Source organism: Epinephelus moara, chromosome 7 (assembly GCF_006386435.1).
Source record: "Epinephelus moara isolate mb chromosome 7, YSFRI_EMoa_1.0, whole genome shotgun sequence".
Lineage (NCBI taxonomy): Eukaryota > Metazoa > Chordata > Actinopteri > Perciformes > Serranidae > Epinephelus > Epinephelus moara.
The window spans coordinates 42165924-42184165 of NC_065512.1; the positions used below are offsets into that span (position 1 = coordinate 42165924).

An 18242-nucleotide genomic window follows, 5' to 3' on the forward strand; every position below is an offset into this window, starting at 1 on the left:
GTGACCTGTGATAAGTAGCTGATTCTGAACAAAAGTTGAACGTGTTCTAGCGCATATTTAGTCAATGAAATGTAAACACAACAGTACATATTTGACCACTTATTTTTTGACATTTTAGGGGAAGCTGAGCTTCCCTTGCAGTCTTAGAGCAATCGCCACTGGTGGAACCCCATACGGCAGTGGAGCAGAGCTGGATTCTGAGTTTCCAAGGCTTACAGTCATGCTTCTGTCGGCCAGATAAGATATGAACCACTCCCGTGCAGTACCACAGATGTCCACTAGGTGGCGTAACCGAGCCACTAGGGTATTGTGGTCCACGGTGTCAAAAGCCGCTGTTAGGTCCAACAAAACAAGAATTACATGGTCACCAGAGTCATTTGCCAGGAGGATGTCATTAAAAACTCTTAGTAAAGCCGACTCGGTGCTATGCAGAGTTTTAAAGCCTGATTGAAAGATCTCCAGGACATTATGCTCATCTAAAAACGATTTTAGCTGAGCATGAACAACTTTTTCTAAGATTTTGGAGATGAAAGGCAGCTTAGAGATGGGCCTAAAATTGGCCAGCACGCTGCCATCAAGGCCAGGTTTCTTAAGTTGGGGCTGGACCACTGCATGTTTCAAACTCGGGGGAACAACACCAGAGGACAGACTGCTGTTGATGATGGCCAGAACCGACTGCCCTATACTAGGGAAAATTACTTTAAAGCAACCAGGAGGGACAACGTCACAGGGAGAATCTGATGGCTTAATATGGCCAATCATCTCTTCTAAAAATGATAGATACACAGGTTCAAACTTATCAAGAGCTGCTGAACAAGGAACAGGGGCAGAGGGGTCAGATGCAGGGGCTGAGATGAAAGCCCTTGCAGTAGCAACCTTATCAATAAAAAAATGCAGGAAGCTATTGCACATGTCAGGAGATGCCTCCAAGCTAACAGGCTGTGGGGCATTAAGAACAGTGTCAATGGTTTTAAATAACACACGCGGGTTATGACGATTTAACTCAGTGAGGTTTGACAGGTATTTCCTTTTGGTCTCTTTAACAGTGTTCTGGTAGCAGCGCCAACAGTCCTTTAGGATTTGGAGGGAAACCTGCAGCTTGTCCTTAGTAATATTGAGTTTAATGAGTTTCCTCATTAAACCATGGCTCAGTTTTAGCCTTGGGTAGCACAGTTTTTATTGGAGCCACAGAGTCCAGTATGGTTCGGCAGGAGGAGTTAAACCAGGAGCTGAGCTCCTGTGTGTTAGCAGAGGCAGGGCGGACACAGAGCTGATTAAAAGCCACGGAGAACTGACCGGCAGTAAAAGAGTTAAAAATCCGACGGCTCTGAACAGGGGCGCCAGATTTAACATCGGCACAGGAGAAAACAACTTCAAACAAAACAGGCATATGATCAGAAATCGCATCGTCAGATATCTCCAAATTAGACACAGATAAACCATAAGAGAGGATGAGGTCTAATGTGTGTCCATGTTCATGTGTGGGACCAGACACACACTGCACCAGATTAAAAGAATCAATAAGGCTTAAAAAGTCCTTCACCAACGGCTTATCAGAACAACACACATGAATATTAAAATCCCCAAGAAAAATGCCACGGTCATACTTTGGCATGATTTCCTTATTGTATTGGGGGGGTCGGTATATGACAGCGCACAGCACCGGGTCGGAACGACCCACCTCAAATAAAGTCAGTTCAAAGCTGGAAATTGAGGATGAGACGGTGCACTGCTTACATTTAAAGACGTTTTTATAAACCACCGCCGTCCCTCCTCCACGACCCGACGTCCGCGGGGAGTTAAAATAAGAACAGTCGGCAGGTAAAAGCTCGACCAGAGCGCTGGACTCACCGGCACCGATCCAAGTCTCTGTCACACACAGGAAATCCAGGGCACGGATGAAAGTTTTGTTCACCAGGGATCTGGCGTTCACCAAGCCAATCCTGGAGGGAGCTGGGGCCCGTGGTCCGGTGGATCGGGGAGCCCGGGGCGACGTCCTCAGGAGCAGATGGTCCACCCCGCGCTGAGAGAGCCGAGGGCAGAGGCGGCGGGGCAGGAGTCCCTCAAATGAGCCGGTGACAGGCACCAGGCAGACGTCAATGGGGTCAAGGAAGCGTCGGGGCACAGTGAGAGGAGATAATAATCCATGTCCTGTCCGGGAAATGGACGAAGAGCGTGTCAGCCAGAGCTTCAGCTTCAGCAGCCAACCACCGCGACTGCTGCAGCGACAGGAATGCCTCCGCCGAGAAGGTAGGGCCGAGGCCCGGTACAGGTGAGGCGGAATCCCCGCCAGGAGCGGGGGCAAAGCACTCTGTCCACCGTGATTAAACGCACTCAATTTTCCGATATTCTGCCGGAGAAACAAAAGAGACTGGTGATCATACACCAGCAGAGACTCGATTTGTTTAGTGCCAATGGTTAAAAACAATAACCTGCCTGTCCTTACATATACTCCAATCAGCAGCATGTCCTGACTTTTTTTCAGCTATCAGGCACACATGAAGGGAGAGATGGAAGGCAAGGAGAAACTTAAGAAACTTTCGTGATGGTAAACAAAACGTTGTCACACGTGATTATACTAGAGCTACGTTACATTGTCAGCTACAGAAAATAAGTTTGCCATACTGTTACATTATGTGGAAGGTTATCCATGGAAGATTAGTATCATTAGTAACAGTATCATTATACACAACAAAACTTCTTGACTTTTTCAAAACTTTCAATGATTATTTTACTAATTCCATGACTTCTCCAGGCCTCGAAAACGTAATTGAGAAATTCCATGACTTTTCCAGGTTTTCCATGACTGTGGGAACCCTCTGTCAAAGGCTCTGTGTTATTTTGTGGGCAGTTCCTGCCAGTCCACTGGCTGACTATTAGACTGTTTGGCTCCATGACATGATTACATGTTTGATTACCGTAGGATTATTTTTTTGTCACAGATGTGGCACAAGATTTACATGAATGAGATCTCCAAATTTCAAAATACATTGAGCAGTCGAGGTATATTTTCTCACCATCCATCCATTCATCCATTTTCATCCGCTTATCTGGGGCTGGGTCACAGGGGCAGCAGGCCAACAAAGCACCCCAGACATTCCTCTTCCAAGCAACGCTTTCCAGCGCCTCCTGGGGGACCCCAAGGTGTTCCCATGCCAGATGAGATATGTAATCCCTCCAGCGTGTTCTGGGTCTACCCCGGGGCCTCCTACTAGTGGGACGTGCCCGAAACACCTCCAGCGGGAGGCGCCCAGGAGGCATCCTGATGAGATGCCCAAACCACCTCAACTGACCCCTTTTGACGCGAAGGAGCAGCGGCTCTACTCCGAGCTCCCTCTGGATGTCCAAGCTCCTCAAATTGTTCAACTGTGCCCAAGGCCTTTATTTATCTCAACAAAGACTGAACCACTTTCTTCAAGAGATACACTGTTTCCACTCAGTAAGGATCAATATATGTTATATAGAAACTCACTGCAGGTGTGACAACAGCCTGAACAAGAGTCTGAGTCTCCTTTCCCACAGTGCGACATACACATGGACATAATCTTTAAACTCTGTCCTTAAACGCACCCTACTACAATCAAAAGAAGCTATTTAAAAACTAAACTTCTACCTTCTCCAAGTATTTTACAATAGATATACCATAGGAGTGCCAAGATGTAACTTATCTCACCATCAAAAACATTGTGGTAATCTGTAGAAGCCTGAAAAGTGCCCTCCAGGGTGCCCTTAAAATGGAGAAAACATGATGTAGGGTCCTTTAGGGTGACATTACGATGGAGAAAACACAATGCAGGGCCATATCAGCTGCCCTACATGCTCCAAAACTGTCTGCGCCCTTTTGTTCCTCTGCCCTCAGACAGCCACCACTGCCTGTGAGTTTACATAGCTCACTATCCCTGGTTACTCCACCCGTTAGCCCACAGCAACACTTGGGCACCCATTTGGAAAGTTATCACTCAACTGAATGGCAAATCAGTGGTTATTAGCCTCATTGATACTGTATTGGTCATAATGGGTCATCTACTAGAAGTGTAGAAGGCTGTTATCAGCCCATCTAAATGGTTGCAGTTTTGTTAAGTTTCACATTTACTTTTGTTAAGTTTAGGTGCAAATAATCAATCAATGTATTTGTCATATAAAATTATATGAAATAGAATTTCATTTCATTGGTTTAGAAAAAACATCATCATCGTTTGGTGCAAAATATGTATGTTTGTTGCTAAAAACATAACAAACTACATGTCACACACTACATTTCTTAATATAACTCAATGTTGACTTGTAGTTTCACACGGGACACAAACCCCGGTCTCCTGGGTAAAAGTTTTGTGTTGTTTGACCCAACCACCACCCCACCTGTCCTCTTGCATGGACTTTCTTGCTCTTTATAATAACGTCACCTGACCTGTCATAATTACTTCTGCCACTTGAGGTTGCAGCCTAACAATAAACAACCATATCAACAAGTTGTCTGAACCTACTAGTAGATGTAGAAAGCCCCTTCTAACCCATATCTATGATGCTGATAACCACTAATAACACTCATTAAATCCAGTGATACAACACATTCTCACTCCGACCTCATCACATATCGATGTTTGGCCATGGACTTTCAATTCAATTCAATTCAAATCACTTTATTTATCCCCAAGGGGCAATTTAAAAAGGACATGACAGTAGCTGTAAGAGCCAAATGCAGACAAAAGGTTAATTGGGTCTGTCAATATGTTGCCCCTCCCACTCACAGTATTTAGGTAGGAACTAACCTGTTGCCGATAGGTGTTGCTGCCCGGCGACTAGGGTTGGGTCGGTTCTCGGTAATACCAATTCGGTTCGGTACTCCGTCTTGGACCGGTTTTTTTTTTTTTTTTTTTGAGACCGACCACACCGCATACTCGGGTATAACGTACGTGGAGCGGACTGCGCGAAGGTCCGCCCGGTAAAAGCGGACGTCCGCAAGCCCTGTGCCCGCAAAGCAAGACCGCGCGGACTCCGCTCCGCGCACCAGTGTCACACAAAAGACTGCTCGGCATGTATTTTTCACATCGCGGAAGTGCACTCGACTGTGGAAGCCCGAATGACTGCGGACATTCCTCGCGGAGTCCAGTCTGTGAGCACCTGTGTCTGTGTCTTCGCCAAGCGTACAGCGAGCAGGAGAGAGAGGGGGGTAGGGGTGGGGTGGGTCTGAGCTAGGGGGTGGGAGTGCGCATGCGCCGAGGCCTCTACTGTAGCCTGGGGAGTCGATAATGGCGGACAATTTAGTCTTGAAGAAATCAAAGAATGCGCCACTATGGCAACACTTTGGCTTTGAGCCAGACGAAGGAGGCATCCCTTGTTTGCACTGATTGAGTAAGCTGCAAAATTTATTTGTAAGGAATAAAAGAAACAACGTGTTACTGTCACTCTGTTGTCCTATGGTCGTTTTTTATTTTAAATGGGTCAATTGCGCCCCCAAGTGGCGAAAATCCGGTATTACCGACTTGATGCAGTTTTTCACAAAAACCGGACCGTTTTTTTTTTTCTCATACCGACCCAACCCTACCGGCAACCTAACAGTTTTTGACCACACTTCACATGCGAATCGCTGTTGTTTTATGGATTGTCGATTTGTGGACTATAATATACGGACCAAGGGTTCGCATCACAGTTTGTTGTCGGACTCTCTACTTTTTTTTTTTTTCATTTTCTTTTCTTTATTGTTTCCTTTTAAAGCAATGACAAACCAGATGATAATTACAAGCATTGTGTACATCTGATATAACAAAAATTTCATAAAAATATTATGAACGAGAGATATTCAAAACATGGACGTAAAAAAACAAAAGCAGGTAAACCAGGAACAGAAAAAGAAAATAAATTAAAAAATAAATAAATAAATAAAATAAAATAAATAATAATGATAAAATTAAATAAATAAATAAAATGAAATAAGAATCAATAAATGAATAAAAAAATACATATGCATATACACACATACTGTATATAAGTAATAATAATAAAGATAAGCTCAAAAGACACATATGGACAATATGCATAATGCAAAAATATACATTAGCTGAGATTTAAGAAAGCCATAAATGAGACAATGTTTTACATTAACACATCGTTTTACATCGATTTTCTATACGATCTTTTGCCAAAAAGTAGTCAGTGAGGGGCAACTAAAAAACATGTACTATGTCGCCTAGGCTGGAGTTACATCTCCAGCATGCCCCAGATGGTATCAGGGCCATCGTCTGTAACTTTGCTGGGGTAAAATAGATCCTGTTGAAGATTTTGTATTGAATCAGTTTTGATCCGGTGTCTCTCATAGGGAGAAGCATTTGCTCTACTAATGAGTTCCAATCATCATCGTCAAAAGCAATCTCTAAATCTCTTTCCCACACTGCTTTCAATCCTCCAGTGTTTACACTGTATTTGCCTATCAGATAGGTATAAATTGAGCATGCTATGTGTGACAAGATACAGTGTTTTTTTATTTGTTCATCTATATCTGATTGTAAGGGGGGTTTTGAATCAAATTTGCTGACTCTAAATAAGCAGTCTCTAAGCTGGAAGTATCTCCACCAGTCATTCCTCTGTAAATTAAATTGTTCCCTCAGAGTCCCAAAAGATTTCAAGATGTTTCCTTGGTAGAGGCACCCAATGCTACTAACGCCCCTGTTGTGCCAGTCTTTCCAGTAGAATGGCTTCCCCTCTATCCTCAATAAAGGGTTGTTCCAGAGAGATACGGAATTAGTTAAGAAGGCAGAGGATTTCTCTGTTTTGTGAGATGCCATATGGTTTTGGTATGCAACATGTTTGGATTGTCTATCTGGGAACTCTGGCTTAGGTAGTTGGCTGCATTAAATGGTTTATTCAACTCCTGCTCAATCTGAACCCACAGCAGTCTATTGTTACTTTCCAACCTGAGTGAGCATATTTGAGCCATTAGAATAGCCTCTTGATAAAATTGCATGTTGGGGAGCCTAAGACCCCTTACGCGCTGTGGCCTGTAATCTACCAAGTCTCATTCCAGCTCTTTTCCCTGCCCATATAAATTCTGAGAACATCTTGTCAATAGACTTAAAAATACTTATAGGTATGTTAAGAGGGAGCATACATAAGGGAAAGATCAACTTGGGGGCGACCACCATTTTTATAATTGGACCCGGCCCCACAAGGAGATTAAAAGCTTATCCCAGCCCTTGAAGAGCAAGAGAATCTTCTGCAATAAAGGCTCAAAATTATCCTTGATCATGTTGACCAGTCCAGGGTTAAGTAGAATGCCTAGATATTTTAATTTTTGTGGATCCATTGGAATCTCCATTCCTGAAGATCTTTTTTTTTTGACAATGTTTTGATAGAGGCATTACCTCCGATTTGCTCCAATTCACCTTATACCCTGAGATTTCAGAGAATTTGTTGACAGTATCAAGTAGCAGGGGGACAGAATTTTGGGGATGTGATATTAGGACCAATATGTCGTCAGCAAAAATTAGGAGTTTGTGCTCCTGATGCCCCAGTCTCACTCGTTTTATAGCCTTATGACCTCTAATTGTCTCCACCAATGGTTCGAGGGCTACGATGAATAATAGCGGGGAGAGGGGGCAGCCCTGCTTTGTCGCCCTACTGACCTGAAAAGGGGCTGACCTCAGACCATTGGTAGTCACCATCGACTTGGGATGTTTATATATAAGTTTGATAATGTCCCGGAACCAATTACCAAAGCCAAATGTTTTAAGAGTGTAGTTCAAATAGTCCCAGCCAACTCGGTCGAACGCCTTTTCAGCGTCGAGGGACAAGGCCGCGAACGAGAATGGGAGATCTTTGGCATTCCACATTATATGTAAAAGGCGTCTAAGGTTATCAGATGATTTGCGACCTTTTACAAATCCTACTTGGTCCGGGTGAATAATAGATTTTATAATGCAGTTGACTCTTATTGCCAATAATTTTGTGAGCAATTTTCCATCGCAGCACAGAAGTGAAATGGGACGGTAGCTCCTGCATTCCTGTGGGTCTTTCCCCTTTTTCAGAATTACTGAAATAACCGCCTCTGTCATTGAAGGTGGGAGCTTGTTTTCCTCAGTGGCTGCTGTAAAGGTCTTGAGTGGTTCAAGGGCGAGTTGTTCAGCGAACGCTTTATAAAATTTGCAGGGTAATCCATCGATACCCGGGGTTTTACCGTTTAGTAATGTCTTAATTGTGTCCTGTAGTTCTTTAATTGTTATTGGTCTGTCCAGCCATTGCATGTCCTCTTCAGAAATTTTAGGTAAATTCAAATGCTCAAAAAAAAACCTTAGTTTTATCCGTATCTTGCCGCAGCGGCCCGGGTTCGACTCCAGCCTATGGCCCTTTGCTGCATGTCTCTCCCTCTCTCTCTCTCTCCCCCTTTCACACTTCACTATCCTATCAATTAAAGGCAAAAAATGCCCATAAAAATATCTTTAAAAAAAAAAAAAAGTTTTATCTGTATCTAGTTCTCCATCTGAGGAGTACAATTCTTCGTAAAAAAAATTTAAAGGTTAGGTTGATCTTCCTCTGAGTGGTGACAGTCTGCCCATTTTGTCTTTGACCCCTGCAATCTGACAAGAGGCTTCTCTGGCCTTTAGCTGGCTAGCCAAGAGTTTCCCAGCTTTATCACTTGACTCATACCATTTTTGCTTGAGTCTAAAGAGAGAATATTCAGCCTTTTTGGAAAATATTTTATTAAGCTCATATTTAGCTCTCACTAAAGGCCCGTTTCCACCGCAGGAACTTCAGGGTAATTTTACGGGGCCGGGGCCGTTGGTGCGTGTCTCCACCGCAGGAACCACCCCCGAAGGACAGAGTTCCGGAACTTTTACAGGGGCTAAACAAGTCCCTGCCTCAGGGTAGGTACTCAGAACGGCCCCGAGAGACTCCTGGCTGGGGCTTGGGGATTACTCGGTACTGATTGGATATACTCAAGGCGGGATTTATAATTACTATGGTTATCGTAGATTAGCTGGGCTAACCGTTAGCTGTTAGCCATTAGCGGTGTCTGTGATAACTCAGTAACTCAATGTACGGGCCAAAACTGTTTCTCCAATCTTTTGATTTCTTCCTCATATCTATGGGTATTTTCCTGATCGAGCTTCTTTAAGATGGCAGATTTCTGAATCAGAACCCCCCTCATGTAAGCTATGAAGGCATCCCAAACATAGATTTGTTTAGTACTGTCTTTATTAGTCTTAAAGAACATATTAATGTGATTTTTGAGGTCCTCACATGTCATTTTGTCCTGTAGAATACTAGTGTTCATTCGCCATGTTTTAGTTCCTTCAGTCTTGCTTTCTATTGTGACCACAAGATCCACAGGAGCGTGATCAGAGATAGCTATTGCTCCTATGCTGCAGGCCCCTGTATTAGCGATTAAGGATGTGTAATTAAGAAATAATCAATACGGGAGTAAACGGAATGTCTGTTGGTGAAAAACGTATAATCTCGAGCAGTTGGGTTAAGTAACTTCCATATATCATGCAAGCCATTTTGTTTACAAAGCGAGTTGACTGCATTCACAGTTTTGCAGGGTCTAGATATTCCGGGTTTGGATTTGTCTAAGAAAGCGTCAAAAGGTTGATTAAAATCGCCTCCTAGTATGACTGGGAAGTCTCCAAAATCCAGAAGAATTTTTTTGATATTGAGAAAGAAGTCTGGGTCTTCTTCATTTGGAGCATATATATTCCTCAATATCACCATTTGGCCGGAAAGATTAAACAGAAGTACTACGATGCGCCCCTCGTTGTCTCTGAATTCTCTATCCACCCTTACATCTATACTTTTGGAAAATAATATAGACACCCCCCTTTGTTTTTTGTTGTAGCAATTATGATAAGAGCAACTTATCAATCTACCACATATTCTAGCTGCATCTCTCTCTAGCAAATGAGTCTCTTGAAGCATAATCACATCTGACTGTTTTTGTTTTAAATAATCCAGTGTATTGCGTCTCTTTTATAGGACCCTAGCCCGTTTACATTCCAGGAGATAAACTTTATTATCTTATTATCTATATGATGTAATATCTAGCCAGTGATTTAATGTATTCGGAACCATGTGAAAAATTGGAGTGCAAATCATAACCCAAGAACACCCGACTGGTGGTCCCCTGCACAGCAAACCCAATAGAACGTAGCATCCCTCCTCCCCAGAGTCCCCTCCCATAACACACGGCAGCCAGCGGCTGTGGCTCAAAGGTAGAGCGGGTCGTCCACCAATTGAAAGATCAGCGGTTCGATCCCGGGCTCCTCCATGCTGCATGTCGAAGTATCCTTGAGCAAGATACTGAACCCCAAATTGCTCCCGATGGCTGATCCATCGGTGTGTGAGTGTGTTAAAACTGAGTAGCAGGTGGCACCTTGTATGGTAGCCTCGGCCACCAGTGTATGAATGTGTGTGTGAATGGGTGAATGTGACTCATAGTGTAAAAAGCGCTTTGAGTGGTCACTAGATGACTAGAAAGGTACTATACAAATGCAGGTCCATTTAACATCGAGCCAAAAGCTCTAAAACCCCCCATATTACCTTTATCCGTGTGAAGTGGTTTGCGATCCACCAGGAGCCGCCACTCCAATAGTAGTTATATAATTAACAAAAATCCAGTCAAAAATGAGAACAAAAATCAGCACTAGAGCTGCAATAGTCTATTATTGTCAAAACAGCGCATTAACTGCTCCCCAAGTGAAATACCAAAGAAAATAGTACAGAGAAATATATATATATATACACCTATATACATATGTATACATATATTGCTCTATAATGAAATATCAAAAAAAGTGTCATAAGGCACTGAGACTGTAGTTACCATATTTCTTGCTCTCAAAGTAAAGCATTAAGGCCCTAGATAAAGTAGAAAAATTAGGTACTCTACACAAAACAAGAAGGCATCACAGAGCACTAAAACTGTTATTTGTCCAGTATTATCAAAGTATGACATTAATTACTTGTCAATTGAAATCCCAAAGAAAAGTAAAGAGAGAGCAATCGCTCTCTCAAGGGCGGCGTGTGTCAATCCGCACGGAATAAATGGCACTAAATCCTCAACAGAGTCCGAAGTGAGTGTTTTGAACAAAAGAAGGAGCGATCGTTCCACAGAAAAGAGTGGCGCACATCATTATGCATTATATGGCACTGAATGCTCATCAGATGAAGTCCCAACTGAGATATGAGTCTGCAGTCACAGTAAACCCAAATACTCATGTCCGTGTTGAATCCAAGAGCGTCATACAGCCTGTCCTCAGTATCCTGCGTTTTACTCCGCTTCCTCGGCTGAGTGCTGTGTTGAAACATAGCGTCTCGAACCTCAAACCGGCGCCGTGTTCCGTTAATTGTCACCCAAAATACAGTGGGATACTGTAGGGAGTAACGCCATCCTTTCTTCATGCAGATGTGGTGGACTTCTGTAAACTTGTTATCTTGTACCTCTTTGGAAAAGTCCAGGAAAATTTCCACCTTGGACCCATTCTAGGTAAATGTTCCAACTTCTCGTGCCCGGGCGCGCACTTTCTCCCGATCAGTATAGCACAAGAATTTCACCAGGATATGCCGGGGCCGCTGTGTGAGGATTCCCTTGCCTTGCTGGCTCATTGGCATCCTGTGGGCTCTCTCAATCTCCAATGCCTCTGCCGCATCAGGCGTCTCCTTAAATAGTCTACACAGCATTTCTTTAACCATGTCCACCACACCCGATCCTTTTTCTGACTCTTCTGGGACTCCCTTGATTCGGATTGAATTCCTCCTGCTGTAGTTTTCTTGGTACTGTAGCCTTTCGCCAAGCCTTGAAATGGTGTCTTGTCATATTGGCCACTGTGTTGTTCAGCTTGACATTATCGTCTTCCAGCTGGGAAATTCGCTGTTCAGCCTCCTCGGTTCTGCTGTTGAGTGTGGCCACGTCGGCCTTGACTGAATCAACCAAGCCCTTAATGGCAGCCACTTCCCTGATGACTTTGTCCATTTTCATTTCGAGGTTATGATTCATGTTGCGAATTTCTCGCAGGACCTGGCTGTCTTCGTCATCTCCGTATTGAGAGCTAGCAGCCAGGCTGCTAGCCATAGCTCGTTCGGGTGAGCTCGACATTTTGGTCTTCGCTGTGGATTTTGAGGGTCGCTGTTGGTTTCAGACTCTCTACTTTTGAACAAACGCAGTAACGTATACAAGTGTGCGTCAACTAGGTCGACCTGTGGCAGCAGCCCTCAGAGGCTTAAAGCACTTTCGGCTTAGCCTCTACATCAGGTCAAAAACTTTGCCAAAGAAGCCAGTTTGAAGACAAAGCCTCTGTGTGTCAAATGTTTGTGGTGCTGGACGGTATTGGAGCCATAGCCAGAGGAAGAGGAAGAGAATTGTGCTTTTTGGATTACCCTACTGTGTCAGCTGCTTCTCATCTGTTTGTCAGCTGACTGCGTTTGGAGGAGCTGCGGATTTGGCGGACGGGACAGAGCGGACAGTGGATGGACTGAAGCCAGTGTCAGGGTCATCGGGCCTACACGCATCTCTTCCCATTGCATCATCTATTGAAGACGCCATAGATCTACACACAGAGCCAGCTTCATCAAGTTCATCGCGGGAAGGTATGTGTAGTACGCTACCAACGTTTAGATGGCCATCTAGGTAAAATGTGTGCGCACAGTATTGCATAATTCCGATGCATCGGTTGCGAAGGGGATGAACGAACTTTGTATCATCGTTTTCGTTGCGAACTGTTGACTATCAATATGAGCCACAAGGACACGGACAAGCCACCACTTGTGGACTCGAATCCTGATGCGCCGGTTGAGTCCGGTATAACGAACATACGTTACCGGTGACAGTGAGGAAATAGTCAAGCCCAAGCGGGGTACTAAACGTACTGCTAAAGCCTCGTGTGACAAATTGGACAGATTGCAAAAAAGTAGAAAATCAAAACTAATTAAAGCTGGTAAATTTAGAAACACGATACATGGTTTAATGTCAAGTGGCAATGTTTTGTAGATGCAACAAGCTTTGATGAGTTTATTGAGTTATGTGACAAAACAAGGTGTATGCAAGATTCTTTGATGAGTTTATCGCCACAAGAAGAGCATGACAAAAATGACATATGGTTCTGAGCAAAAATGTTGTTCAATGATGAATTTATAGAAGAAACACAAGTGTGGTTAAAAAATAAGGTAGAACATGGGTCTGATGAAAATATGCACAATACCCAAAATGATGGTGAATTCAGTACTGGTGACAAAGTTGAAAATCATGGTGAATTTAATACTGGTGACAAAGTTGAAATTAATCCATGTGACAGTGCATCTAATGTCTGTGGTCCCTCAAACAAAAGTGACATCAGTCACAGGTCAAGTACTACTTCTTCAGTAACAAAAGCAGCAGCAGAAAGAGCTGCACTTTTCCCATGCATGACAGCCTTAAAGGAGCTACACAAACTGGAGGAGCAGGAACAACAATTAAAGAGGAAAAAACAACAAATGGAATTGGAAGCAGAGCTCGCAGCACAAACTGCTAAGTTGAACATCTTGGAAGCAGGTGGAAGTAGTGCCTCTCAAACCTCATTAAATGGTGCAAACTCCAAGTATGAAAAGGAAAATAAAGGAATGACTCCTTGTAACACCCTTAACCCTATGGCCAAGGAGTATAGGCCTGCGGCACAGGCCTCACAGCCAAAGGATTGGTCATTGCCACGTCAACCATCAGCATGGATTGTAGGCCAAAGCAAAATGTCTCATTTCCAATGGAACGAGACACAGGAGCACATGCTTACAATCTCTTGGAAACATTACAAGCTCCACCAGTTATGACTGACTATGTAAGTCAACAAAACCAAAATGAACGAGTAGGCCTACCACCTGACAATATTGTTGCCATTATGCATAAACAAAATGAAATCACAGCTTTTCTTGTCCACCAGCAGAGGTTGCTGTCTCTGCCCACACGAGACATTCCTGTATTTGAAGGAGATCCATTGCAATATCAAGCCTTTATTAGAGCATTTGAACAACTTGTGGAGGACAAAGCCAGCCAAGCTGATTGCTTGTACTTTCTGGAACAATTTACCCAAGGACAGCCAAGGGAATTGATTCGAAGCTGTCAGCATATGGCTCCTGAGTGGGGCTACATCACAGCAAAGTGTCTTCTGGAGGAGCACTTTGGAAACAAGTACAAAATCGCCACTGCTTATATAGCAAAGGCTCAAGCTTGGCCAATGATAAAATCTGAGGATGCCAAAGCCCTGCAGGCTTATGCTTTGTTCTCAAGAGGATGTTGCAATGTGATGGAGGAACTGCAGTACATGCAGGAGTTGGATTTGCCAACCAACATGAGGATGGTCATTTCAAAGCTACCATAATAGCTCCGACAGAGGTGGAGAAATAAGGCTTATGATATAATGGAAAGTTCCCATGACAGAGCTCATTTTAATGACCTGGTCAGGTTTCTGGAGAAGCATGTGAAAATGCTGTCTGACCCCATCTTTGGTGACATTGAGGGTGCATCATCAAATGCAGCTGGTGTTAAACCTCTCAACAGGCTTAATGTACAGCCAACACAGTCAAAGCACAAGGGCAGTAGCTTTGCCACTACTGTAACACAGAAGAAGCCAAGTGAAGCACCTACCAATAGCTCAAGGAAACATGAAGCACCTACCAGTAGTTCAAGGAAACAGGCCAGCCTGTCTTGCCACTGCTGTTCACGCGCTTACAAGATCCACCTTTTAAGGGAGAAGGGCATTTGCTTTGGATGCTTAAGTATTGGACATTTAAGCCACAACTGCAGTAAACGCTTGGTCTGTGCAGTCTGTGAACAACAACAAGACTAATGTGGAGGAATCAGCAGCAGTAGCGTCATCAGCTTTTCCACCAGCAGCAGTGTCGCCTCCTTCTCAGACATGTGGTCGAAAAGGGGACGGAAAAGACCGTTGTATTCTTTCCATCGTTCCAGTGCAGGTCAAGGCCACAACAGGAAGTAGAGTTATACAGACCTATGCGTTCTTGGATCCAGGAAGTTCAGCCACTTTCTGCTCAGAAGACCTCATGCATAAATTGAACATGGCAGGAAAAAGAACTAACTTCCTCTTGACAACCATGGGGCAGGAGAAGGTTGTTCCTGCTTACTCCTTAGCTGGGCTGGAGGTGTCTGCATTGAATGAAAACAAATTCTATCCTATCCTGACTCAGAAGAAGATGCCGGTAACTATGGATAACGTTGTAGTGGCTGCAGATGTGAAAAAAAATGGCCATATCTGTCAAAAATTCCCATTCCCACCATAAAGGCTAGTGTTGACATGTTAATAGGAAGTAACGCTCCCAGGTTATTGGAGCTGTGGGAAACTGTCAAGAGCCAAGGAGATGGCCCGTACGCTATAAAGGACAGTGTTGGGCTGGGTCAAGGTCCTCTGAATGGAAGCGGGAATGCCAGCAACCATGATATGGCTCTTTCCTCTGTTTTGGTGAACAGAATTTCTGTTTCCAACTTGGAACTTATGCTGAAGAATCAGTATGATCATGATTTCAACGAAGTGCTGTCCGAGGAAAAGCAGGCATCTAGAGAGGACCTACAGTTTATGAAGATCATGGAGGGCTCTGCACCGTTGCAAAAAGGGAGGTACTATTTGAAGCTGCCCTTTAAGAATTCTGATGTCCTCCTGCCGAATAACTTTCCAGTGGCCAAACAGAGGATGCTTGGATTGAGGAGGAGGTTTGTGAATGATCCACAGTTTCATCGGGAATACTCTAGCTACATGAAGGGAGTTATTGACAAGGGGTACGCAGAGCAAGTTTAAGAAATCAGGATTTGTCGCACACGATATATTGCTGCTCCCGTTCTTTATTCCCACACCAAACAAATAAGCAACGTTTCGCCTCACGCAGGAGGCTTCATCAGGCTTACAGAGTAAAGGGCAGTCCCTCTTTTTATAGCATGTCCTCCAATAAGAGTGAGGCTATCTGGAGACCTACAAAATACATATAGGAATAATATTATTTCTCAATCAATCACAGATGCATTTTATCATGTTTTTCACAGATTCAATTAATACACTTATGAAAAACCATTTATAAAAAAAATTTATAAAAAGAAAAAATATATACATATGTATTATTTACAAAAATGGTCTAATATCAAAGTCCAAATTCATCCCATGGGGTTGGAGTGTCTTTAATTTATGGATCCAGAATGTTTCCCTTTGTTGTAGTAGTCTGGTCCGATCCCCCCCCCCCTTCGTGGATATTCCAATCTTTCAATACCAATGTACCTCAGCGTAGAGACACTATGGCTTATTTGTTTAAAATGTGCTGATACTGGGTTTCTCATATCTCCTGTCCGGATATCACTTCTGTGTTCACTTATTCTAGTTTTAAGCGCTCTTGTCATCATACCAACATAGGCTAGGGAACATGGGCATTTAATCATGTACACCACATGTGTTGTTTTACATGTAATCGTGCCCCTGATCTTAAACTTTTGTCTAGTAGTAGGATGGTAGAAAGAGTCACATTTATTGGTGAAGTTACATTGTGCACAGGCTCCACATTTGAAATTGCCTGACAGTTGATTTAGGAATGTAGCAGATCTAATTGGGGGGAGATCTGATTTTATCACCATCGATCTGATGTTAGGTGCTCGTTTGAAAACAACAGTAGGAGGTTCTTTGAAAGAGCTGTGTGCGACAAATCTTGATTTCTTAAGTTTTCCCTTTGATGTCAGCACCGATTGAAATAAGTTGATTCGGAGGATGTGCATTCTTTATATTTGTTTCACTGTACGCAGAGCAAGTACCTCAAGAGCAGTTGTTGTGCAGTGGAAGAATGTGGTACATCCCACATCGCGGGGTTTTCCATCCCAGAAAGGCTTCTCTACGAGTGGTGTTCGACTGTGGTGCACGGGCCCAACCTCACCAGCTCACTACTTGGAGTTTTGCTTCGGTTCAGGCAGGAGCCCGTGGCATTTATGGGTGATGTGTAAGCGATGTACCATCAGGTGAAGGTTGTGGAGCAAGATAGAGATGTCCTTTGATTTCTTTGGTGGCCAGAAGGAGACCTCAGCAGAGATTTCAAGGTTACAGAATGACTGTGCATCTGTTTTGGGCTGTGTCGTCACCCAGTTGCGCTTGTTATGCACTGAAGAAAACTGCTGACGACAACATTGTTGATTTCTCTGCCAAGACTATTCAAGTGGTGAAGCGACATTTTTATGTGGACGACTGCCTCATGAGCATGGGCTCGGAAAAGAAGGCTATCCAAATGGTTCAGGATCTCAGCGCCCTCTGTAAGAGAGGGGGGTTCATTCTAGAGAAGTGGATTAGCAACAGTCGGGCGGTTTTGCAGACTATTGCAGATGACCAGTTGGCCAAGGATCTAAAGGAGCTCAATTTGGACAGAGAGAAGCTTTCCATTGAGCAAGCTTTGGGCCTCCTCTGGTGCGTCGAATCGGATGCCTTCAAATTCACGATGGAGGTGAAACCGCAGCCTCATACCAGGCGTGGAATGTTGTCCACAAGTAGTTCTGTGTATGATCCTTTCGGAATGTTGGCACCAGGCACTCTGTCTGCCAAGATGATGCTACAGGAGCTGTGCAGGAGAGGCCAGGGCTGGGATGAGGCATTGCCACCCGATATCGAAAACCAGTGGAAAAGGTGGCTGAAGGATATCAAGGTGCTTTCGTCATTCAATGTGGACTGCTGTGTAAAACCACAGGACTTTGGTGAGCCACTGCACAGCCAATTACATCACTTCGCTGATGCCAGTACAGAAGGTTATGGGGTTGTAACTTACCTCAGGCTTCAAACAGAAACGAAACAGAAACAATGTTCACGTTGCTTTTCTGTTGGGAAAGGCCAGGGTCACACCATTGAAGACCGTGACTGCTCCACAGCTGGAGCTAACAGCTGCCGCCCTAGCCTCAAGGGTGGATGTAATGCTAAGGGCAGAGCTTGAACTTCACCTTGACAAATCTTGGTTTTGGACCAATAATACATCAGTTTTAAAGGTCATCAACAATGAAGACAGACGTTTCCACACATTCGTGGCAAATGGGGTTGCTGCCATCAGAGAGGTTTTGGATCCTTCACAATGGAGGCACGTGGGAATCAAAGAGAACCCAGCCAACATTGCATCCAGAGGAATAAGGGTGCCAGACTTTCTGAAGGATTGAAGTTGGCTCAAGGTTCTTAAGTTTCTTTGGGTCCCGAAGAAGAGTGGCCAGCCAGCTATGGCATCGAGATCAAAGTGGAGTTGGATGATCCAGATGTCAAGAAGGA

The 18242-nt window shown here is 43.9% G+C and overlaps 1 protein-coding gene across 1 annotated transcript in view; it reads left to right on the forward strand.

The window, feature by feature from the left end:
- itgb2 (integrin, beta 2) overlaps positions 1-18242 on the forward strand; it is a 69277-nt gene that overhangs the window by 13908 nt on the left and 37127 nt on the right. The gene's annotated exons all lie outside the window — the stretch shown is intronic.